The sequence below is a fragment of the Xiphophorus couchianus genome, chromosome 2 (genome assembly GCF_001444195.1).
Source record: "Xiphophorus couchianus chromosome 2, X_couchianus-1.0, whole genome shotgun sequence".
Taxonomy (NCBI): Eukaryota; Metazoa; Chordata; class Actinopteri; order Cyprinodontiformes; family Poeciliidae; genus Xiphophorus; species Xiphophorus couchianus.
Genome location: NC_040229.1, coordinates 27,771,434 through 27,796,286, shown reverse-complemented (window position 1 = coordinate 27,796,286; position 24,853 = coordinate 27,771,434). Strand labels below are relative to the sequence as shown.

Genomic DNA, 24,853 nt, shown 5'->3' with positions numbered 1-24,853 from the left:
ATACTCGGATTGGTATTTCAAGTTTGAGAAGCACAACAGGAAAAAGTAGTTTGACCCAAAGCAGTTTTCCTACGTGGAAATTACAGGGTACCTTTATTCTGAAGTAGATTTCTACTTTCTACCTACAATGTTATAATAAGATTACCTGCAGAGTTACCTATAGAGCACAAGGTACTAAAGACAAACTGAAGATGAGCTTTTAAAAGCCTTTACTGGGGTAAATATAGGCGTAAACACACTTTTGGTACCCTGTAGATAACTTTTCAGCTATGTACAAGTACCATGTACCGGTAGGTACATTCATAGGTTCCCCCAAGAGTGAACTGAGTGTAACCCATAAATTCCCCCTTAAATATATTGTATATAACCTTGTAAGAGCACTCAAGGGTACAATGCTAAAAAACATACTGTAGGTACCATGTAAATATCCTGTAGATACTTTATAGGTTCACTGTGAGCGCCTCATAAGCACCTGGTAAGTGCAGTGACAGGAGACTGAACACAGAGCAGTGATATGTACTACTTTTGAATTGAAAAGTATCAAACATGACGTGGTATGACTTCATCAAGTTGTGCCTTATCATCAACCAAGAACTAAAGGTTAACACTAAACCTTCTGTTTGAAAAAAAAACGTGTTGAACATCTTTCCTGACCCCAATTGGGTTGAATGGAGAAATGTCATCTTTGTAGACAGGGTGTGTTTTTTTGTTGTTGTTGTTTTTTAAAAAAACAAGCAATTAAAGAAACTAGAACAAGAATCAAGAAGAAGACATTAATGGCAGAATGACTTTGGGTAACTAGTCACATAAAAACAAATTCTTGATATGACTACTCTTCTATTGCTCCCACTTGTTGTTTTAGAGTATGATGATTCAACTTCTGCCCCTTTGCCGGTTGCCTTAGAAGATTTTACAGCCCTTAGCCTGGAGGAAAACTTGACAAAAATAAGTGGCAATAGTGGACAGTTAGCAGTAACTCAGAATCCCTTTGTGAGTGGAAGAGAAACGAAAACCAGGGTCGGCATTTGGCAGGAGAGCGTTTGTTCAGATCTGGCCTGGAACCTGGCGACTTGGGAAGGAACAATCAGGCATTGTGGAGTGTGTGGACGGAGAGGGACCTGTGACAGATGAGAGTGGAAGAGAGAGGGCCCCCTCTAAGAAAAACAGCACACAAAGCACCATTCACAGGCCAGGTCCTTCTGCCACTTGTGGAGCGAGAGAAGGGCTCCGTCAAAGGCCTCCAACCGGACCAATTGGGTGTAAAATCCCAGCTGGATACAACGGAGGAAGTGGGAAAAAGAGACGGAGAATAAGAGGAGGGCAGAAAAAAAACAAGAGGACTTGGGGAAATTGTTTGTCTTTTGGACAGTTCAAGCAAGAAAATAAAGGAAAAGAGAGCATTCTGATGGTTTCACTGGAAACAAAGAGACTCTATGGCAACGCAATCTAAACCCCCTGAGAAAGACAAAATCATGAGTGCATGCTTATAAAACTTTAAGAAATCCAGAAAGTAAAACATTTATCAGTTGTCCATATTCAAAGGAAAGAAATATTTACAAGACTCGAGAGTCTTGAGAAACTCTGAGGTTTCCTCAGCTGTCCATGACAACATAGGCAAAGTGACAGAGCCACAAATTAAGTCAAGTAAGATCAAATCTTTTCAATTAAAAGTGGAATAGAACAAATCGACAGGTAAGACCCAAGTTCTAGGAAAATTTGAAAAGGTACGATTTCAGAACCACAATAAGTATTTCCAAGAAGACCTACTAAGCCCAGTGGTAGAGGCGGTAGGGCAGTCCACCAGCAGCTCCACTGTGTTAAAAGTTACAAAAATTCGGAGGTGCAAATAACATAATTTGGTAATAATAGTGCATGAGGCCAACGGATAGCTGTAGGGATGGCGCAATTAGTGCGCACATCTCACAACCAGTAAATTCAACACGTCAACTGATACTCCAGTAATTTATTGGTACATTTCTTAAGAGTTTAAAGTCAGCTTTTCAATTATTTTCGAAAACGGAAAAATTACAGAGTTTCTTGCGTCATCATCAGTGCAATTGTAGGCAATCAGAAAAGTATGAATGAGATGCTAACAGGTATAGTTGCAGTTTAATTAAATATAGGATAAAAAAAAGAGCCACTGATCCTGCTTTTAAACTCAGTTTTTTTTTTCTGGACTCTCATTAGATGGTTGCATGGCGCTGCAAACAGTCAAAGGTCAGACATGTGGAATGTGAGCACACACACGCTGCCCTGTTTTCTCCAAGAGATTCCCTTGTCCCTGCTCTTTTCTGCTAAAAATAGATAAACCCAATTGCAGGGCCATTCACCCCCGAAATCGGCCCGTTTTCATGGCTGCCGTTTTCGCAAGAAAGGCAGTTTTCTGACTTTGCCGTCAGAGACAACTCTGCGGTTCTGTGGTACCTACAAACAGCCTTCCCCCATTTCAAAGCTCGTGCCGCTTATCGCCAACGACCGCAGGTATTCGCTTGACCTTCCCGTGACTCAGGTGAAACAATAAGGAGAGGTAAACAGAGGGGCGGATGCTGCGCGCGATTGTCAGCTCATGTAACTAGCTACATCAATCAGCTGTCAGAGTCAAATCCTTCCGCTGCTCTCAGGTACACACAAGTCACTGCGAGACTCTGGAAGTAATTCATGGATTTACCTTGTTAGAAGCTTCTTACAACCAAGGGGTAACGGTCAAGGCAAGGTGCGGAGTACAACCGATTTGTTTATTTTTTTAAGATTTCAGTGCTATTTTTTCTTTTTGGTTTTAAAACATTTGACATGATGATAAGACTTTGACTAGATTTTATGTTTTTATCAACAGCATCAGTGGTGTGAACTGCATCGCCTTCGTGATCCCATGAGTAGGACTTTTTCTCTCCTTGTGGATTGTCGAGACAGCGGAGGGGGGAGTCTAGAGTGAAGTGCTGGATCAGAAACAGAGTCTTTGCTATTCTTTATATTCTTTAAAGCTGCAGTATGTAACTTTTGTGACAAAATGTTTTTCACAAATTTTGTGATAAAATCATTATCAGTTAATAATTTTGCAGTCTGCCCTGCAACAGACTGGCGACCTGTCCAGGGTGACCCGGCCTCTCGCCTGGAACATAGCTGGAGGTAGACAGCAGCACCTCCTGATCCCTTAAGGACAAGGTTGTTAGAAAATGAATGGATGGATGGATGTTAAAATTATCATTGCCGTGACAGTATGAAATAGATAATGTGGGAAAAAAAATGAAGATACCCTGCCTGCCTCCTCCCAGTACTCCCAGTGCCAACTGCAGAAATACACCACTCTGTCAGAAACGACCAATCAGAGCCAGGAGGAGGGTCTTAGCATTGTCAATCACTCGTGTACGTGTCCCTCATATAATTCCCATTCCCCCCCAGCTCTCTGCTTGCTCCTGGTTCACCACAACATAACCTATGATATGTTAGAATTACTAGGATTTTGTATCAATCATTTTCAATGTCAATATTCACCAATCTCTAGATTTTTATGTTATTTTATTTTTATGTGAAAATATTTATTTCAAGGCTGGATCACACACGTACCTCTTCTATCCATGTGTACTGAACTGCACCCCTAATTCAACCCCTCACCATTTTGTAACCTAAACTGTGGAGATAAATAATGACAAAAATGTTCAAAACTCCTTTCCAATTTCATTTAATTGCCTTTTTTTTCTAAAGATTTGATATTGTTTTTTTATTGATTTGGGTTGTGAATCCCTTTTTGGACCAGTTGACTCTTATGAAATCTGACGGAACACAACGCCTGATTTCCTCAAGAAAGTTATAAGCATAAAGTAAATAATGAACAGATGACAGAGAAATAAGTTGATATATTCCAAAACAAAGTTTTTATATGTTACCAATGTACCACTGGAAGGCTGTAATGAATAAAAGTAAAAGCTAAAAAAATAGCAAGTATTTGTTTATTTTTGTCTACAGGTGTGAGCTGAACAAAATATCAGAGCATAGTGATAAAATGTGATAAACTGTCCAAGGGCTGAACTGACCAAGTTGAGTTGAGAATAATAATAATAATAATAAGAAGAAGAAGAAATGTACTAGATATTTAAAATTTTGTGTCGAAACACCGTGTTCCTATGATGTATTAATAATCTAAATCTTCACAAGAGCACTCCTTCTATCACAAGAGTTTACCGAATATTTTAGCGTTCCAAAATAAACCAGAACATCATCCCTCATCAGGGGACAACTGCTGCGAACACAGAATCCGTCTCCATTAGGCTTGTTAATGGAAATATCAATCAAAGCCAATGATAGGACCCTCATAAAGTGATGAATGTGTCGTTTGTACAGCGGCCACAGACCCGCAGCTTCTGTGCATTTGGGCCTCTGTGTTCAGGGTCCGTAGCGTGATGCTAAGCAAAAAAAAAAACAAAAATAAACCCCCCACAGACCCCCAGAAATCTAGAAGTGGTCGCAGCGACCAACACCCTCACTTGTGCTTGTTATTTTTCCTGGCTCGTGAACACACCCGTAACTTACACAAATACAGTACACATATACATTTATCTGCTCCGTGGCAACCATACAGACCCAGCCACTGAAGAAGCCATTGAGGACCAAAGTCAACACACGCAGCGGCTCAGAAAGGGACCGTTTGTTTTCCCCTCCCCTCCAACCTCACATTAGGTAGGAATTATGAACATTTTGTTTCTGAATCATAGGCTTCCTCAGTATACCAGAAACAGCTAGCTTTATTGTGAGAGAACGTCAACATCTGAACGAATTAGTTAGAAATAGACCTGAAAAATAACAAATACAGCAGGCATTCTCCATTTTAACGAGCAGAAGTGAAAACTAGACTGTAACCCATTCACTTCTCTGCAATCTTTTTGTTTCCATCTGTTTTATTCCTACCTCCATCCCTCTCTCAGACACACTGAACACGTTGTAGAGGTGTGTACCATAAGGATCTCATGGAGTCTTACACCCAACTTGAAGGACCTCTTGACCTCTATGGGGATGGACGTGAAGTACCAATAAGCCCATTACACAACTTTTAAGCCTTGCTGTGCTGGAACCACACCAGGCTCCTTCCAAAGTTATTGGTACTCTGGATAAATATGTGTAAAGGCTCTACAGGAGCAGCATTATGTGCAATCAAGTAATTATGTTACGTTCAGTTGTTATAAAAATGCTACATATATCAAATACGACTTAAAGGAATAGATTATTGACTTCATAATCAAACACCTTGAAATTGGGCCTCTGCCTCTTTAAAAACTCTTTCTGAAACTACACCTTCAAGAAGCCATCATAACATGGCTCCTCTATTAACCCTTTAGCAACATTTTTACCAGCGCTGTCCTGAGAAGTAGCTCCTATAATGAGCTCAGTTCCACCAGGTGCTAATTGCTGCTGGCTAGTCTTAAGAAGCTGAGTGGGCGAGTTGAAGGAGAGGGGTGTTCTGAACCAGGAGCTTGGAAACTGCAGCTCAGAGGAGGAGCTGCATCTTGAAGGCAGAGCTAGGTTCACTTTTGCGCGGCTGAATTGTTGCTATGGGAGATTAAAAAATTTCTCAGATACACATACACAAATAATTCTGTGCCATTTTTAAATGAAAAAATACAAATTTTATTGCTAAAATCAAATAACATGGCATTCCTCATTAGTACCAAAGGAAGCATCTGCAGATAAAAAGCACCTCAAACATCAACATGTGAAAAGCTCCTCGCTTTCTTCTTGACTTATAAATACAGTGAGGCTGATAATCTGATTATTATTTTTGATTTAACAATTAAAAGTTTGATAGCAAAAGGTGTTTAATAAGAGACTTTTTATTTCATTTTTTTTACAGAATCTGAAGCTAAAACTGTCAGCTGAGGAGTTTTTGGGAGTACACATTTACAGATAAAGGCATTGTTTTAATCTAAAATGCAAAATGTATATATTTTTGTATAATTTTATTTACAAGGCTGAGTGTGGTGTTGTTTCATACCTTACCTATTTTTCATATAAGAAAAAGCAACAATCTACAACAAACAGAGCTCAATTTCTTTTCGGCGTTTTTTCAGACATCTTTCTGAATGGAGTCGTATCTGCTGAGGGTTCTTTATATTTGTTGGAGGCAAGTATAAATCCTGTTAAGTGAGATATAAAAATGGCACAAAGTTGGAGGTCGATGTGGTTAAAAATACCTTACAAACTAATTTTCAATGTCTTCCAAATAAAGTCTTCTAAATATGGAAAGTACAACACAAAGTTTAGGATATTGTTTGTAGATTTTTGCTTGCTTATTATTTTTAAAACAAGGTAATTCTGATAGATTTTATCTTTCAGATCTACAATGATTTATAGCTCCATTTTCTATGGAAGCCAGGCTTTAAACAAAAAATTATAATTTCTAATTAAAAACGAATAAAAAATATTTGTGACCCTCAGTCAGTTTCAACTTGACAGTTTTGGCTCATACGGTAAAACATTTGGACAACACTTGATTCATGTATTAACTACTTTCAAAGGCAGGAAGATGCTAATTGGTTTTAGCATGAATTTCCTTACATCTCCCTGGAAAAACTAACAGCTTCAAGAGGCCGAACGGCATCCAGCGGCGTTCAGGTTGGAATGAATCTAGAAGATAAAAAAAATCAAACCAAACAGGAGGTGGATTTTTAAGGGGGTTCAGGTTTCCAGCGTATCGTTGACAGTGACGTCTATTTCGAGGTGACTTCAGTGTTAGAAAGTTATCAAAAGAAGCTGGCGGCCCTGCGACAGCTGCGCTCACACATGACTGATCCCATTTGCCCCGAGGCTGGCAGCAGAGGGAAAGTGAGGTTTAGTAAGTCATTACAGGACTCCAGGGGTCTCCCCGAAAGCCGAGGACAATCATCAGACAGCCGCGTTTGACATTCTTACGAGGTAATTCGCCGCGTTCGTCCATCCCTGATATTTATAATGTACTAGATGTTCACTCGAGACGACGTTTTGGCACGGAAGAGCCAAAACTCTGATTACGACGGGTCCTGAGGACGGTAAAGCTACATGTAAATTACCGGTTTTATTTATTAGTTCGATTCTGCGCACATTCAAACAGCAAAAGAATTAACTTTTCATTTGCAGTGTCATTTCTTTTTAACTGAATTTTTTTTTTTTAAATGGATTCAGAAATTCCACGACAGACTGCAGGAGAAAGCCATTTTAAAGTTTAATGCAAACAAAAGAGAATCAAACAAGAAGCTCTGGATCGTATCATCGTCTGCCGTGGCGTCCAAACAGGTGGCTTTTAGAGCACCCAGGAGGCGTGAATGCCCGCTTAATCCCAGATTAAGACTGACAAGGCGTTTCGCTGCGTGGCCTCGTTGTAATCCCTGTTGCCTCTCTATCCTCTGACAATGAGCTTTGTTCCCCTATCTGAGAAAGAGGATTTCCTCGGCTTTGTTAGCGTGAAGTGACTGCATTATTCAAAGGTCGGCCACTTTCGTGGGCCAGCCACGGAAACATGTATTCGCTCAATTATTGACGTTTGTGAATGCGTAAAGAGTACAGATGGTCGTAACGAGCCGTCCCGCGGAAGTCCAGCCGAGACTTCCGTTCGTGTCTCATTGGCGGCGTACGTCTCCGTCTGCCAGGAGGGGGAATGGAGACGGTGGAAATGTAATTACTTCAGCATTCTGACACTTTTACCCAAAAGATTTCTGAGCAAAGCGTCAACAGGGTACAAGTCTAGTACTTTTGAGATTCATCTGAGAATATTGTCTTCATTCAAAGAAAACCTAAGAGAGATTTAAGGTGAGCTGTTCAGCTTCCTGTCTGGTGAATGTTAGGGTGTTTCCACACCCAATTGTCTGGAAACACCCTAACACATCTGATCGTCCAGGAGACTCGATTCGATTGGCGACCAAAGTTCAAACATTTGTTACAATTTTACCGCTGGGTGTTCACATATGGGTTCAAACCGCACCAGAATTTACTCCGACCAAAACGAGGACAAGACTTTAAGGTATACCAGCGTTTGCTTTTTTGGTCCGCATCAAAGTAAATGTAACCTTAGACTGATACAGTTTAACATTTGTCCAGTGATTATGGTGGCATGGTAATTGCTTTTCTGCTTTTCCTTTTAAGGCCAACATATAATCAAGCAATGAACTGAACAGAAATGACGACACTTCTGTTCAGTTCAACAGTGTTGTCACTTGCGTGGCTAAAAACTAACCAACTTTATACATTTCTGCTTTCAATGTAAGTAACAAAAAAAAAAATCCCACGGCAATATTACTGCTGTAACATTGGCAATATCAGCTACCGTCAATCCCAATTCCCACTCCACTCTTTTCCAATTTTCCAAACAACACACCCAACATGCTGAATATCTTATTGAGATGCAAAGTGTGACATTTGGAATACAACAGTAAATAATTATTGCATTCCTAGCAGTCCATTTTCAGATTGATATTACTGATATCATTGAAACTCACACCCAGAGGCTGCGTCTCAGTCTTTAGAAAGCGTTCGGTACAATCTCTAAGCAGTTTATAGTGAGTTAAGTTGTGAAGTCAGAAGAAGGGTAAAATCCTGAAGAGATTTATTATTAGTTCATACTTGCTGAGAAAATAACAGATGAATAAAGTAAGTAAATCAGTTCAGTGTTCTCTCCCAGTCTTGTGCTGAGGCTCTTCACTCAGCACAAGGTATCCATTGTTTTTGAGGATGATATGTATTGTTCATGACACACAAGCTCCAACTTCAACCTGTTTTCACAAGCCAGCCAATAGCTAAATGTATTACAGTAACAACTTAAATCAATCATCCACATTTGGATTTTAACCGGGACCCAAATAAATTGGTCATTCCTGGAAGTCTGGGATTCATACTTTTGATTTATTAAAGACACAGACCTTAAATTTTTCCTCTGACCATGCTACGGTATGTTAATTAAGTTCCCCTTCCAAAAACCAACCAACCGGCCAGACGTTAATGCAGCCAGGAACAACAAACTACAGTCAGCTTAGAGAAGATTAATCTGTGGAGGTTGGTATCCTATAAAGTGACTTTGGCATACAGGGAAAATATTACATTTATTGGAAAAGTGTTTAGAGAAGTAAGAAACATTCAGTTAATAAAATGTAGGAAAGAATTCTTCTGGCTGCACAAGTGTTAATTTTGTGGGTGTCTCTACAGTGAATGAATGCATGTGCTAATAACGTAGAACCTTAAATTATTATTATTTTTATTAGGTCGTTGACTTGATGGGGTTGATATAATATCCTGAACTTGAAGTGAGTCAGTGTATGTTTTCAGTAAACTTCGGGGAAATAGGAAAAAAAGAAAAAAGAAAAGAAATTTAGTAAGGAGAAGTGTAACAAGACCTTGTGCAACAACATTTTCATCAAAATTTGTCTTTAACTGCCAGAGCTCGGAAATAAATTCAGGATCAGTATCTTGTTTAGAAACCTTCTGGTTTTAATAAGATGAGTTTCATACCTAATAAGAAAGATACTAGTTATAACGACACATAGAAATATGTTCTTCTGACAAGTTACAACTTCTCAAAATTCTCACTCCGTTTCTACTAGATAACACTCAAACATCCCATGAGCGTTTTACTGTTATGGCGGTCCTTGTTTAAATGTCAAACATGCTTTGGTTTTAGCAAGATACAAAACTCGTCATCACAAGTTTTATGAGTCGTTAAAATGGCAATGTTTCTTGTTATAACGAGTTTTATATCTCATTACAATGAGAAAGTTTCTCATTGTAACAAGGTGCTGCTCCTGAATTTATTTCCTAACTCTGGCAGGTAAATGTTTCTGTACTGTTAGCATGTTCGTTTTTCTGGTGAACAAATGGATATCGTTATGTGCCCCACATATATAAGTTACTGATATAAGCATAATCATTCTGTAACTACATTTAACACTTTATTTGGCACACAAGAATGTAGTTCTTCAGTTGCCCTGTTGTGTTGATAAGAGTTGGCTAATAAAAACTGCTTTCGGGCTAGCTAACAGCACTCAGTTACATAAGAATTCAAGAAACCCTAGCTAACTTGAAAAGCAATTCTGTAGCTACATTTTAGGCACTTAGCAAAAAGAATCCATGATGTCTGAAGACGAAGAAACCAGCTAAAGACAAGATTAATGTCAAACCATAATGTTAAACAAGGGAGCCTCAGCAGTGGACTATTATCTCCTGTATACTTAAAGGAATGTATGCAGATATGTATCTAAGAGGGTGTTTGTTGTATTGGTTATATGGCAGGTATATCTGTGAAAAACACAATAAAAATATTGTTGGAAAAAAAAAGAATCCATGACAGGCTGACAGGCAACATACAATTAACTTCTAAGCAGTGTGAAAATACTGTGACATGAGCTGCTGACGCTAAAATGACAAAACTAAAGAACTGTGCAGGTGAATTTTATTTTTGTCTAGACTGCATTTGATCTTTTCTCGTTGGAAATTTAAAATACTATAAGACAACAAACATGAGCTGAGCAACAATTCTTTAAAACACGAAACCTCCATAATCCCATATAAACATCAGTTAAACGTGCAGAACATTATTTTACATTATTTTTGTGACGTTTGGGAAACACTTAACTTGTGAAATGGAAAAATTAGAATTTCTTGTTTTCTAAAAATACCGCCGAAGCTTCATCATCTCACCAGAACCCAAAGTCAGGAGCTGGATGCATCGTACACACGTAGCAACAAGAGCAGTTAATAAAATTTTTTTTAAAACACAGAATCAAATGAGACACAATTCACTTGCTGGTTTACCACGTCAGATTTCATGAAAACAACTTTCAATGACCTAGGTGCTTTGTTTCAATGTCCAACAACAACTAGATCAACAAGTTAGAGTTGACAAAATGGGTATTACCAGTCTAACATTCAGCATATTTGTTTAAATTAAAATCAAACAGTACTAATGAGGTGAAAGGAAAAAGGTTTCAACATATTTCTCTGTGCTGAAGTAGAACAATGTTCGACCTGAAATAACCATTTGAAAATATGTCCACGCTTATTCAATGTGTGGAGAGTCAGTAATTAATTAGAACGTTCGATTTAACTGAATAAAGGAAAAATAGACCCAAAAATTTCACAAATCTTTGTGGAGAAACTATTTCTATCCATTTCTCCTGCTGCCTCGCATCTCTTCGTGGCAGATTCTCATCCGCTCCTTTTACCCGTTTCTCTCTCCGTCTCAACACCGGGCTTGTCGGCTTAATCACAATTAAGGGTTTCATTAGTTATGGCTGATTTATTAAGACCCAGAGCTTATCTCCGGGCCTTTCGGCCATATATTAACCGACTACAAGAGCTCATACATAGTTATGAGGCGTGTTGTTTACTGTATGGCATAAAGAGATCATAAGTCAATAGATATTAATTATTGAGTAAGGCTCCAGAGGTTAAAGTAATTGTATCCAGATGATATATCTTCTCCCTTTGTGTATTTTGAGCGCGTATTTAAATGTGTACCTTCTAATAACGACAAATTGGCAACAGCGTGTTAAGTCTGTCTCTATTATCAGCACGTGATGCAACGTTTGGAAGGGAGCCAGTCATTTTGGAGTCCCATCCCAGGGATTTGAGCAAACATGCTCCGGAGGTGCTTGTCCTCTTCAACACAAGCACATAAATTAGGCCTGCGCTCATTTCAGAGTTCCTTCAGTCCCTCCATGTCTGCAGAGTATAACATGGTTTTCCCTCGTAAATCACAGCCTATTTATCGCACTTCATATCAGATGCTGCCAGCAAACAGACAACTGAGATAAGGTGGTACACACACACTGTATTTTCTGTATTTTTTCTCTTTCTCTCTCTTGTTCAGCCTGCCCTGAAACAGCAATTAACAGCTTTTTAACTCCAAATTGCCCCCCAAATCCTCCCCAAACACTGGGCCTGGCTCCAAAAATCACTTGTTTGTCTTTTTCCTCCTCTCCTTTGCTTCGCCTCTATCTGACCGACAAACTCGCAAGCCAGCTGCTTATCCCATGGCACCTTATGGTCCGGATCACTGAACTATAGGAAGAATTCAGGATTAGTCAGCTTTTGAACAGGTGAGCCTTAGCATGTTTACACCTGTTTACTGTAGCTGCAGTTTTCTTTAACTGTAAAATTGCGCAAATTGAAATTACAAAAATGAATTAGCTTAATAGAAGCTACGACAATGAGGCGGGTTTTCAGCCGTATCGAAACATTTTTTCCGCATTTTTCGAGCCACTTGATCAACAGCTAGATGTTACTATTGGCAAAAACGGCGAAGAAGATGACAGGAAGTGGTAGGGGGATGAGAGTTGTTTTTTTTTTTTTTTTTTTCGGACAATGTCCAGCTGGCTCCTCCAGAGTTCTCACAGCATCGCACAGTTCATAAAAAGTTGTGTGTCATTGAATCCATAGCTCTTGAAATGACAGACTACAATTTCCCCAAAACGCCACATACAGTACATAGCCCTCATGCTTAGAACATTTGCAGAATATAGACAAAGATTCATGCACATTTGTAAAAGAAACTAAAAAATAAAATAAAATAAAAAAACAATTATCAAAAGTGATTCACAAATTATATTCAATGAAAGAGCTAACTCGTAAAATAAAAAAAAATAAAAAAATCACACATCAAGTTTGTGCTTTGTCAGACAACAACAACGCACACTGTAATCACAGGTAATTGTTCACGCACACGTGTTTTCCCACATCCACTTTCCTGCGGCTCCTGCTGAATGACTAATTGGGGGTGACAGAGAACAAAGGAGCAGATTAGGAGACTGAGCCTGTGACACACCGCCACAGGTCAGGAGCGGGTTTAGTCTCTGTGATTATGGATGGGCAGAAGTCACCGAGGGACACAACCAGAGCCGACTCCTCTACACCATGCTGAGCAGCCTATTCCAGGCCCTGTAGGTCGGCGCTGCGCTCGTGGTTCTACGTAAAACTTTAAAGACCTCAACATGCCACGGAGCTCGATTGGCAGCCGAAATTTACAGGTCATGTAAAGAAAAAAAAAGAAAAAGAAAAAAGCTCTTTGGTGAGAGTAAGCAACCGTCTGACCAGAATGAGTAAATAAATTAAACTCTGATGAAAACCACACACATAAAGTGCATTTATGAAACTTTGAAAGGGGGCGTTTCAAATTGAAACGTTGCCTTCAAGATTACCTTTCTGGAACAATCTAAGCGTGTCTTAGATTGTTCCCGTGAATCTATAGATGTTGGTATGTTTGCAGAGAATATAAAAACTCCCCTCTCAGCTGGTCATTTTTTTTCCCTCCAGAGAAAAGAAAACCAGTGTGCTCTTGGTTTTAGGCTTCTTTATCGGCGCGCCGTCTAATTGCTCGGCTTGATTCTGAAGCTAACCAGGAGCGATGTCATCCCTCTGCGATCGCCACAATGGGCCTCATTGGATTAAGTTCGAGCAGGCTTTGTTAAAAGCTGGCGCAAATCTAATCAAGGAAGAGACCTCGATTATGCTAGCATGTACTTAAATGATCAGATCACTAAAAACAGAGGAGGGGGGTTGGTTGGTGTTGGAATGCAATCAGCGGCTGTTAAAGGCCGGTTCGTTCTGGCTGATGGCGGCTTTAAAACGAGATCCAGGATTTTTACAGTAATGAGGAGGCTGTAATTACGAGAAAAGAGGAGGTAGTAAGTACCTTTTTCTTGCATGATCAGGTAAATATTGTTCCCAAAATAGGGTGTTTCATGTGATTTTTAAAGATCTGGACCAGTACTTTACTCTTCCTTAACACTCTGACATCAAATGCTGTCTGGGTGATTCAGAGACTAACGGTGGATACATCCGCTAACACAAACCACAGCAACATCGCTGACATTATACTACTACAAACGTTAGTTACGTTTCCATTGACCATATAATTGTGGAATTTGACATTTAGAAAATAAATCTGCTTAAAGGAAACGCTGCAATTTTGAAAAAACTAGTTCTTTTGATAAAACGTTTTGGCGCCGGGATGAGGTGTTTATTATTATTTCTGGTCATATTGAAATGAATTTATTTTTGCAAAACCGCAGTGGAAACACCGTTTTCGCATCACATGAGACAACAGACATTTGTTGCCACTGGTCGAATCACCAAGAAGACGACAGGAAGAGATTGTAGAATGATGGTGCAGCATGTTTTTGGATGACTTGAACATACTTAGTCACGTGTGATTTTAATTGTGTTTCTTAGTTAGTGGAAACAACGTAATGGCAAAATTGTGTTGTTTTTTTTTATTAGCAGGATACATTTCATTTGAAGTGAGTGGCTGGTAACTCGACATGACTGGTCTAACAAGAACAACATAGTAGTATCTGGATGCTTCGTCTAATGATATTGAAATGATGAAGTCCAACACAAGGCAGAAAAACATCTCACTGACTGTGGTTAAAGACTAAAAAGAAAGACAGCAATTATATGTACTTTAAAAATCATATCTTAAAATCCACATATTCTTTTCAATAAATCAAAATCTTTCCAAGTCAAACATCTCATCATTTGGACCTAAATGAGGTGTTCAAAATTGTATTCATTAAAAGTATTTTAATAAGTAGCTTTATTTATTGGGAGAAAAAAACTAAAAATGTGTCTAGTCAGTGGCTCTTTGATCTACTAAATCATCTTCAGCAAACATTTTAGCCGTCGACAACTGACTGCAATCCACCTGAGCCAACGTGTACAACGCTCCAGTATTTCTCAGGGTCGAGCTACGCATTAAAACGATGCTGGTGATCGTGTTTCAGCTTGATACATCTTATATGAGCATGTTCAATTCTGACATAAATGAACAAATTAGAGCGAGGGAGCCGGGGAGCAAAGAGGCTTAAACGAAGCGTTAAGATGAGCCTAACAGCTGGTGAGGACGCCTCTTCCAGCTACAGCATGTTGAAGAATGTAGAAAAGGTGAAGAGGCATATTGTTTGCTCTCCATTATATGCTGGATCACTGCGGCCCAAGGGCCAGGTGGCATTCTCTGAAGCCCCTGATGGAACAGCTGAGACTGACCCTGCCCTCTGACCTCCTTGAACCATGACAGGAAGCAATTATCCGGAATGTCCACGAGTGCGGCGGCATTCCTCCACGGGAGGCCTGAGGTCTGAGCAGATAACAGTTGTCGTCGATGAAGAAAATGAAACAAGAGCTCATAAATTCATCACGTTCACACGCATATTCACAAGCTGGGTCGAACTTTTTCTTCTTTTTTTTTTACGGCCCACTCTGACATGAATAAAGAAAAAAATTCACATAAAACCTTTAAAACTTGTTATGCGTTTATGATCAAACAGCAGGTGAAAAACAGTAAGTTAATCAGTCCCTCCAGGAAGCTGCGACTTTGCCACAAATATGACCAATCACCTTAACGTTTTCCATGTTTTCTGACTAGTTCCTCCATCTCTAGTATGTCATATTAAGCTTGTTAATATAGAATACAAATGTTATTGTTACCCATTTTATATTGCTTGCTCATTAGTTGATGCCAGGAACAAACCCAATCCTCTTAAATTTCTATACAGAAGTTGCATTTCTATTGACAATATAATTATGCAATTTGACATTCCGTCAATAAATTTGCTCAATGAAAACAGAAATTTTTTTGAAAAAACTCTTGTTTTTTGATAAAAAGTAGTTTTTTTTGGCTGTATCAAAATCGGTTCATTTCGCAAAACTGCAACAGAAACATTTGTCCGGATCACACGAATCACATGATCAACACCTGGATGTTGCTGCTGGCAAAAACCACAAAGAAGACGACAACAGGAAGTAATTGGAGGATGATTCCGTGGGATGTTTTTTAACGTCTTATTGCATGAACAAAATAACGCACTTATGGTTTTAATTATATTTTGTATTTTTGGAAACACAGCAATTGCAAAATTGTGTGGGTGGGGTTTCGACCTTAGTGGAATATTGACAGCATTTGAGCATATTTGTAATGGAAACGCAGCCAGTGTTACTTTACACATATTTAAAAGAAATCTTTATTATGTGCAGCAATTTAAACCTTTTTCATCAAAAAAGAATAAAGCTTTAAAAAATTGCAACTTTGACCGCAAAGTTTTGAAAAAGGTGCCACAAAAAAAAAATCAGTAATCTCAGGTCACAACAATCACAATAAAGCATCGCAACATCCAGGATTGACTGGTTAATTACCAAAACAGGATCCTCACTTTGAGATTTAATTGCAATTGAAGCAGGCATCATCGAAAAAGTGACTTCTTTGTAGAAATGCTTCCAATTACCTCTTGATAATGGAAAATTGTACCACAAACTAGATTCTGCTGTGTGAAAGGACCTGACTCACATAGGGCCTGCAGTGGAGCTACTCAGCAGATCGGACCACCTAGACAGAGCTGTGAATGTGCGCAAACATTAGAAGGAAAGACGGAAAGCGCGTATGCTTTTGAGAGAAAACGCTCAAAAAGGTTAAAATATCGATCTGTTCCAAAGCTCCGCTCGCTTTGCACCTTTTATTTTCCGACTTGTCCCGCTCATCCGAACCTCGCATTACCTCACCAGAGGAGGATCTGCCCAAAGCCGCAGTAGTCTCAGAACAGACAAAAGGCGCTCATCTCCAGGAAGCCGCTGCCGCTGCCTGCGGTTTTGGCGAGGAGAGCAGAGGGAGAGAAGCGGAGAAGGGGGGAAAAAGTGACTCAGCCCCACGGCTTCTCTTCTCGTCTCTGCCGACTCCGGGATAAACAGAGGTAGGAGAGCGCAGGGGGAGATAATATTTAGAGCAGACCTCGTTTCAAGGGCAATAGAAGAGAGAAAGTGGGTATGAGCTTGGGTGGTTTGGAAGCCGCGAGGGTTGATCTATACTGTTACTGGCAGAGGGCCTCGCACCACTGGCTCCTGTGTGAGCGAAGAGGTACTGCCGCCGGGCCCAGCACGGCCCTGCCCAGCCCTGATCGGACCCGGCCTCCCTCGCCACTGCAGCTCCACTGGCCTCTTAAGTGAACCAGATGGGCCTCAGATGAGATACTGATGTGGCATGAGAGAGCAAAACACCAGCATGCATGTAAGGATACACACAAATAAGCTGGTACCGACACAGCCTGACAAACCACCAAATCCATAACACAAAACATATAATCTGCTGCTTCGCCACAGCACGTCACCGAACTTCAGAACTACCCCCACCGCATCCCCAAACTTACTAAATAATTAAAAAAAGAAAACTTAATGGTATCTGCTGTAGAACTAAATATATAACTCACAAACGTGGTTTATTTTTTTTCCATTTGTACCGGTTATACACACTCAATATCTGCTTGGGTTTGGGGCTTTAAATATCTTTAACTTTTCAACTTTCTTAGGGTGGAACAATTACACAACTTACAACTTTAATGGCTTTTGAAAGCAAGAGTTGGATGCACAAATTTGAGTTAATTGTGGATTTTGTATAATCCACACAGGTTTAAAATGACACTTAGCAGCTCAAATGTATAAATCCAAAACCTCAAGAAGATTTGGACAAATGTTCCTCAGCAAGTTGCAAAGAAACTACACACTGAAGTTATTATCTTTATTACAGCTACAACTACTTATCAGGCTTCAATCTGGGCGTAGTGATGGACTCAGGCCCGAACATTCAAAGACATATAAAGTCGGTTACAAAATCAGACTTCTATCACATGAAAAACTTTTTCAGGATTAAAGGACTAATGACCCAGCAAGACCTAGACAATAGCATCCATGAGTTTATCATTAGTCACGCTGATAACTTCAACAGTGTCCTCACAGGTCTGCCGAAAAAACAAAAAAATCTGCAGATGATCCAAAACGGTGCTGGATCTGGTTCTGCATCCCCAGAACCAAACGTGGTTCTGGTTCTTGTTTGGTTCACCCATTTCTATAAAGACTTTACTCATCTGACCCAACCTATCACTTATGACAAAAAGAAATTGATTAGGATGTTCAAAATTCACCCAGGAACTATGATGACTAAAGTCAGGGAATTTTAAGAAGTAGTTCAAAGTCAAAATTTGAGACAGCAGGGAAGCGTACAGAAAGAGCCAACTGCGGAGGAATTATACCAGGGATGAAGAAGATCACAAGTTTCAAGCACAAGAACATTTGGACAGATGAAACTCTAGATAGAGCAAATGTACTAAATTCATTCTTCAACAGATTTAGTTCAGGAACAAGCTCAACAGCCTACTCTCCTGTCCCCATCCAAACAGACATCCCATCCTCCTCTGACTCCCAGCTTTCCTGTCACACCTCAGAAGTTTTATTTTCCACCTCTGTCATGGACTCTTCTGGTTCCACAGATTTGTCTTCAACCAAATCAGGAGATGCTGCTGCTCCCTTTGCCTCCACTCGACATCTTTCTGTATCTAGTCAGATGACTAAGCCATTGGAGAGACTGAAGCGGAACAAGGCTGCATGTCAGCGCCAAAGTCCTATGCAACACCTCTTCAACCTTAGTTTGACCCAAGAGAAGGTTTGGTTATTATGGAAGACTTCCTGCCTGGTTCCATTACCAAAGGAAACTCACCCATCACTGATTAATGACTACAGACCCGTTGCCCTGACATCCCATATTATGAAGGTCCTGAAGTTAGAGTTGAAGATGCCATTATACACCTGCTTCAACAAACTCACTGTCATCTGGACAAAGCAGGCAGCACTGAGAGGATCATGTTCTTTGATTTTTCCACTGCATTTAACACAATTCAGCCTGATCTGCTTTGTGAGAAACTCCAGAAGACACAGGTGGAGTCCTCACCAATCACCTGGATCTATGACTACCTCACAAACAGACCACAGTTTGTGAGACTGAAGGACAGTGCGTCTAACCAGGTGGTCAGCAACACAAGAGCACCACAGGGCACTGCACGCTCACCATTCCTTTTCACTCTCTACACTTCAGGTTTCCAGCACAAGTCTGACTTCTGTCATCTACAGAAATACTCGGATGACTCTGCAGTTGTCGGTTGTATCAGAGATGCACAAGAGGCTGAGTACAGAAAGCTGGTGGACCGCTTTGTGTCATGGTGTGGGAACAATCACCTCATCTTGAATGTAAACAAAGATTGTAGATTACAGGAGAAATAGGGTTAAATCAAACACCATTTCCATCACGGGAGAAGAAGAAGAGGTGGATGAATATTATAAATACCTTGGAGTTCATAGGGACAACAGACTGGACTGGAGACTCAACAGTGACATCATCTAAAAGAAGCAACAGAACAGGTTGTACTTCTTAAGGAAGCTTGTTGAGTGTCATCGCTTTTGCCGTCATCTGATTGGGCAGCAGCATCACAACCAGAGACTTAACTCAACGACCTAATAAAGAAGGCTGGTTCTGTTTTGGTTTTGTTCCAGGGACGACTGTGGAACCTCTAGAGATGACGAAGCAAAGGATTTAATGTAAAAATGAAGAACATTACGGATAACCGCTAGCATCCTCTTCATGAGACTGTCATACAACAACAGTGTCTTCAGTCAGAGGCTTCATCAAAAATACCTGTAATACAGACTGCTACAGGAGGAGGTCACACAGCCATTAGAATCAACAATAACTCCTTTGAAGAAAATTTTGCAATATGAGTTACATTTCATTTTTTTCTGGGATTAACAATGTATTTTTGAATTTAATTATTATAAACTCGAAGACGGTTGAACAAAATTACTAAAATGATAGCATTCATCATTCATAATGAGTGTATGTAAACTGACTGGCCATGTGAAACCTAGCTGGCCTGAAAATGACAGTAAACACACAGCTAACTGCAGAGAAACAACACTAAATTGTGTTACATTACTAATTGGAGCAAAGTGAAGTTCACATACAAAGATGAAGCAGAAAGAAAGAAAAACAAGGAAATTGTTTTGGGGAAGCCAAACAGGCAACCTCAGTGAGTTCATTAGCTTATTAACTAATTAGCTTTCAAGCTATCTCAACAACCGCTAGCTATCTGTTTATGTTTTTAACTCCTCACACATGTGCCATTAGTTCAGTTAGTTAAATAAGGGCTCTGATTTTACAAGCATCAGCTGGTTTCTACAGATTTTCGGAATTAGGACGATTCTCGTATTGAAATCCAGGTCAGTAAATACAAAGCTACTGATCCATTTAAGAAGCATTTAGCCTTAGATCGGGATTTGATCTTATTTTTCTTTTTCATCATTAAACCTCCTTTTGAGACACAAATTAAGCTCTGACTCTCCACCGTCTGAAGATAAGCACATTGTGAACTTGCTTCAGATTTTATGAAGTGACGAATACCACAGTAAGTGCGGTCTCTAATTGTGCTAATTCTCCATCGCGTGGCACCGTTTTTTTTTCCATTTCAAACACCCCCAAAACAAAGACACCATAAATTGTTTCTGTCACAACATCAAGACTGTAATTTTGTTAGGAGAATTCACTCCCTCCTCTAACCTGTTTTTTATGGTATGAAAATGTGATTACTGTTCTAACAGTAATCACATTTTTTTAAAAAAGGCATGTTAGTACAATTTCAAGTTTGCTAGAAGAACTGATGCAGTTAAGTGAGATTGATAGAATTAAGTTACTTTGTTCTGCAGTTTTTCATGTTTTCCCAGAATTTTAAATGCAGGTTTTCTTCAAGTTCAAGCTCTTAAAGCCATAGTGTGTAGTGACACTGCAGCTTTAAGAGCCGAAATTTGTAGTGTGTAGTGACACTACACACTACAAATATATTTTTTTACATATTTGTTAAAACTGTCACTATGTTGTGACATTATGGTATGAGACAGATAATCTGTGAAAAAACAGCTTTTCTGCCTTTGCCCAGTGCTAACTAGAAACAACCAATCAGAGTCAGAGGGCGTGTCTTTACGCTGCCAATCACTCTCCGTGTGTTGTTCACCCACCCCTCCTCCCCTGCTCTGCTGGAGCTAGCAGAGTTGTTTCTCCACCATTAGCACATTTAGCAGCGAGTACATGAGGATGACTGACAGTGCTAAGACCCACCTCCTGGATCTGATTGGTTGGTTTTGGTCAGGAGCGGTGCATTTCTTTAGATAGCAACAGTAGCTCAGGGAGGAGATGGAGAAAATAATATGTCTCAAAACATACTGACAACATGGTGACAGTTTGAACAAATGTGGACAAAACAATTTTTATAAAAGTTACATACTGCAGCTTTAAGTACTAACCTCTCAAAGATTTTACGACATTGACACCCATGTTTTGAACAGAGATCGGGTGTTGGGGGTGAGATTTAAGAGGGAAACTAATACATTTCTCTACCCAGTTACTCTGATTCATCCCAAGATGTCCCAAACCAGAAGAAATACACTTTTCCCTAAAAAAAATCCTGAGTCTCCTCCTGGTAGAAAAACCTTCAGGGCAAGGTATCCTACTCAAACACCCAAACTGACTCCTTTTCAGAGCAGCAACTCTTCACCCCATCTCTAAAGGAGCACTCAAATACTCCACCGAAGACTCTGAACACTGCCTAAAGACTGTAGACGGAAGCTATACCAGCAATTCATAGACAACTGCTTCTCATTTTTGACGTTCAGCTCATAGAAACAAACAAGAACAAATGTGACGCACCAAATAAGTCACGTCCTTTTGCACAGGCATGAACTGTTCATCTAGTCAGTCAGTTGGCTGTAGTTTTAGGGTGTAAAAGATTTTATGCCTCAATAGTCTGGTCCAATCTCCAGATCTTGCAACCCCAGATTATGAGACTACATAGATGGCAAATTCTCTTTGAAGATGAGCCTCCCTCTAAAGCAGCAGAATTCAAGGTAGTATTGCACCCGGATATTTGCTGCCCTCCGATTCTGAGATGCCAGGAAGAATCAAACAGAACACTTGCTGACCTAGCCGTGACACGACTCAAGGGCCACCAGAGAGTGCCTTAATAAGTATTCTTAAACACGGAGGGGGATTAGCCAGATGGCCAGATCACTCTTTCCTCCAACCTCTCCCCATCAGAAGATTTCCAGTGTTCCCCGACCCTGCTGAAACCGTCGGGATTGGCTTCATTTAGGCTAGTGTTACCGACAGCACTATTTGACTCCAGATATAATCTTTATTGCTTACAGAGAGAAAGTCCATTAAAAGGCAAACTGTAGGGTCCCAGTGCTGAAAGGTTCCTGGAGTGATGCCTGCGAGAGCCTTTAAAAAAAAAAAAAAGACCCCTTTCTTCACTAAAGCGAAAGCAGCTATTGAGGGCGCTCAGAGGAGAACACTGCTCAAAGTGGCGCGCTACATTCGCTGTGAGACAAATCAATAGCGTTTAGTATGAGACAGTGGCCGTAGTGGTGGGAGGGGACAAAAACTGCAGAGGACATGCACGGGTGTGCTAAGGTTTTGTTAAATGGACTACAAATTGTTCACTGCAGCAGGAGACTTTATTGACTTCCATTTAGTGTAGTTTCTTTGTTTGTGTTAGGATAGGCCCATGGGCTAAACAAAACATGTTCATTACATCTTTGCACAAAATGATTCTTAGATAATGAAATTTTAGTCTGCTCAGTTCAACTTTGAGCTCCTTTCCAAATGAAGTTTCAGGTTTCATTCGGGGCTTCAGCTTCTCAACGTTTACACTCGCACGTCAAAACTGTACATCTGTACATCTTTGAAAAGCAGACGTGGAGCCTCATGCACAACAAACAAAAATACAGTAAGTGGTTTCTGAAAGATAAGTCAACAACAACAACAACAAAAAACACACTTGTCTTTTCTAGCACAAAAACAAATGCGTCCCTTTTAAGAAGGTAAGTGAGAAAAGGTCCAAAAAAAGTCAAGAGTAAAGACAGACATTGTATTAACTATCATTAATTTCCGCTGCTCCATTTGTAAAACATATCTTCCATTACATTAAGAACAAGCTGTGCTCCTCACAAGGAACATCAGTCTTGAGAAAGTTAGTGACTATGCCAGAAAAGATCCTAAACACGCACACACAGAGACACAAAAGCTGCACTAAAAAATCTGACTTGAAAGAACATAGCCAAAATCATTTGGAAATTGAAAGCTTGTCCAAAGTACCAAACAGTGTCACGGAAAAGCTGGGAAGGAAGATGGACAGAGGAAACAGTTTGGGGAGAACTTACAGAGATAAGAGACTTTCAGCTCCAACACCCTCGTCTCACTTGTGGTCGACTTTAAAACGCATGAACGTTGCCTGAAAAACAGAGAAAACGGCATTTTAACGCAGTGACTCAAGCGTCACACATCAAAAGGTCTGTCCTTTGTCATCACAGAGTTCCCTCGCAGGGTATGCATTCACCTAAATGATGACGAAGGAAAGCCATGAGATTCTACACACTAGCCATTATTTCACACTGGTGACCTACAAACTGAGCTCTGATAAAGTCTACAAACTCAAAAGTGGAAAAACTTTCAGCCCACCTGAGGCCTTTGCGGTCGATGTTCAAGACCGAACAGAGGACCAGTGTGAAGTTCACAGCGGAGCAAAGAGAGGATCAGTGTGTTTCCTTCACATCGCTTTCATTGAACAAACAGCATCACATACTTTTATACCACGCAAGGTCTAACAAACAACGGGATTTTTGTACGCCCCTTTGAAGTTGTAAGAAATTGGCCGCAATCCTTCTTAACGCCGTAAGCGATGCCTGATGTTTACCTTTAAGAACAAATTCCAGTGAAAGTAAGTTAAAAAATAAAAGGTCTCGTTCGGACAGCTCTCTGTTCTTCAGCGGCCCGGCCTGAACAAACCACTTTGATTGGGTGGTTTGATCTGGCGTCGGCCTCAATTTGGTCTCGCACGCTCACGCCGCAAGCAGGCGGTCACAGAAAACAAATAACATCAAAGAGGTCAAAACAGCCAACAAGGTTCTTTGAAAGCACCGCGACACGGAACGGGCGGCCGTGGCAGAGAAGAGTGATCCCAAATTGAAGAAGGATGGAAGATAGCCTTAATTGATAGTGGGAGGTCAGTAATTTAAGAAATACAGAGGTGAACAAGATAACGAGGAACTTCATGTAGTGGAAAAAAGAAAGCAATACTTGCTCCAACAGAACTTGGCATCATGACGGCTCCTAAATGCGGCATCTAAGCTGTGCAAAAAGGGCAATACAAACGCCTTTGATTCCAAAATTTGAGGCTAATTGAGAACAATAAAGAAAAAAGCAAACTCTGGGCATGTATGATCTTTTATTCATGTCCATAGTCGACCAAATGATTTTTTCTTGCATTTTTTTTCTCTCAGGGCACTATTAAGCGTGCACAAAGAAGCAGATAATAATGATAAATCATCTGCAAAAAAAACCCAATATATACCCAAGTCTGCAACACACAAGTTTAAGACACAGCTCCTTTTTGTTTATGTCCGACTGAATTCAAAGATTCAAAAGTCTCTTGCAATCGGCTGACTTTGGGACGGATTAGCCAGATCCCAGTTCACACTCCGCAGCTCCCGCTGACCCGTCTGAACACGTTTCATGCGACTGCTGAACCAGTTCCTCTCTTTCCCCTCCATTTCACGCCCGCTCGTCTGCAGATAGCAGGTCCAACACCTGGGGAATGCTGGGTAATCAGAGAGACAGCTGGCTGCCTCAAAACATACATACCTGGTTAATAATAATTCAATGGAAGCTTGTGTAATAGCCAAATGTTTGAGCATTTAAGTATAAACTTGGATCCATAAAAACTGTCAGTACTTGGGTACGAGCTGCAGGTAAGGAGAAGTATCAGCGGGGGTTTAAGTTTTAGGGTTTGTGACTTTAGGTTCTTTGTCAATTTTTGGGATGTGCATGAAAAATGGACGAAGGTTTCAATGGTGTTTTCACACCTGATAGTTTGGTAGATTTGGTTAGGATGGGGACCAAAGTTGCAACATTTATTATATTTGATATTGGTGCGGTTCGGTTTCACACTGCACTGTGTCAATGGAACCAAAAACCTTTGAGCAA

The 24,853-nt window shown here is 40.2% G+C and overlaps 1 protein-coding gene across 3 annotated transcripts in view; it reads right to left on the bottom strand.

Moving 5' to 3' along the window:
* The window catches only part of LOC114150585 (transcription factor SOX-6-like), a 145,379-nt gene that overhangs the window by 100,500 nt on the left and 20,026 nt on the right, over nt 1–24,853 (bottom strand). For 2 of the 3 annotated variants that reach the window (XM_028027109.1, XM_028027087.1), the window contains exon 2: nt 23,032–23,102. The exons of the other annotated variant lie outside the window; for it this stretch is intronic. The gene's annotated coding sequence lies outside the window, so the exon portion shown is untranslated. The remainder of the gene's footprint in view (nt 1–23,031; nt 23,103–24,853) is intronic. 3 annotated transcript variants of the gene reach the window in all.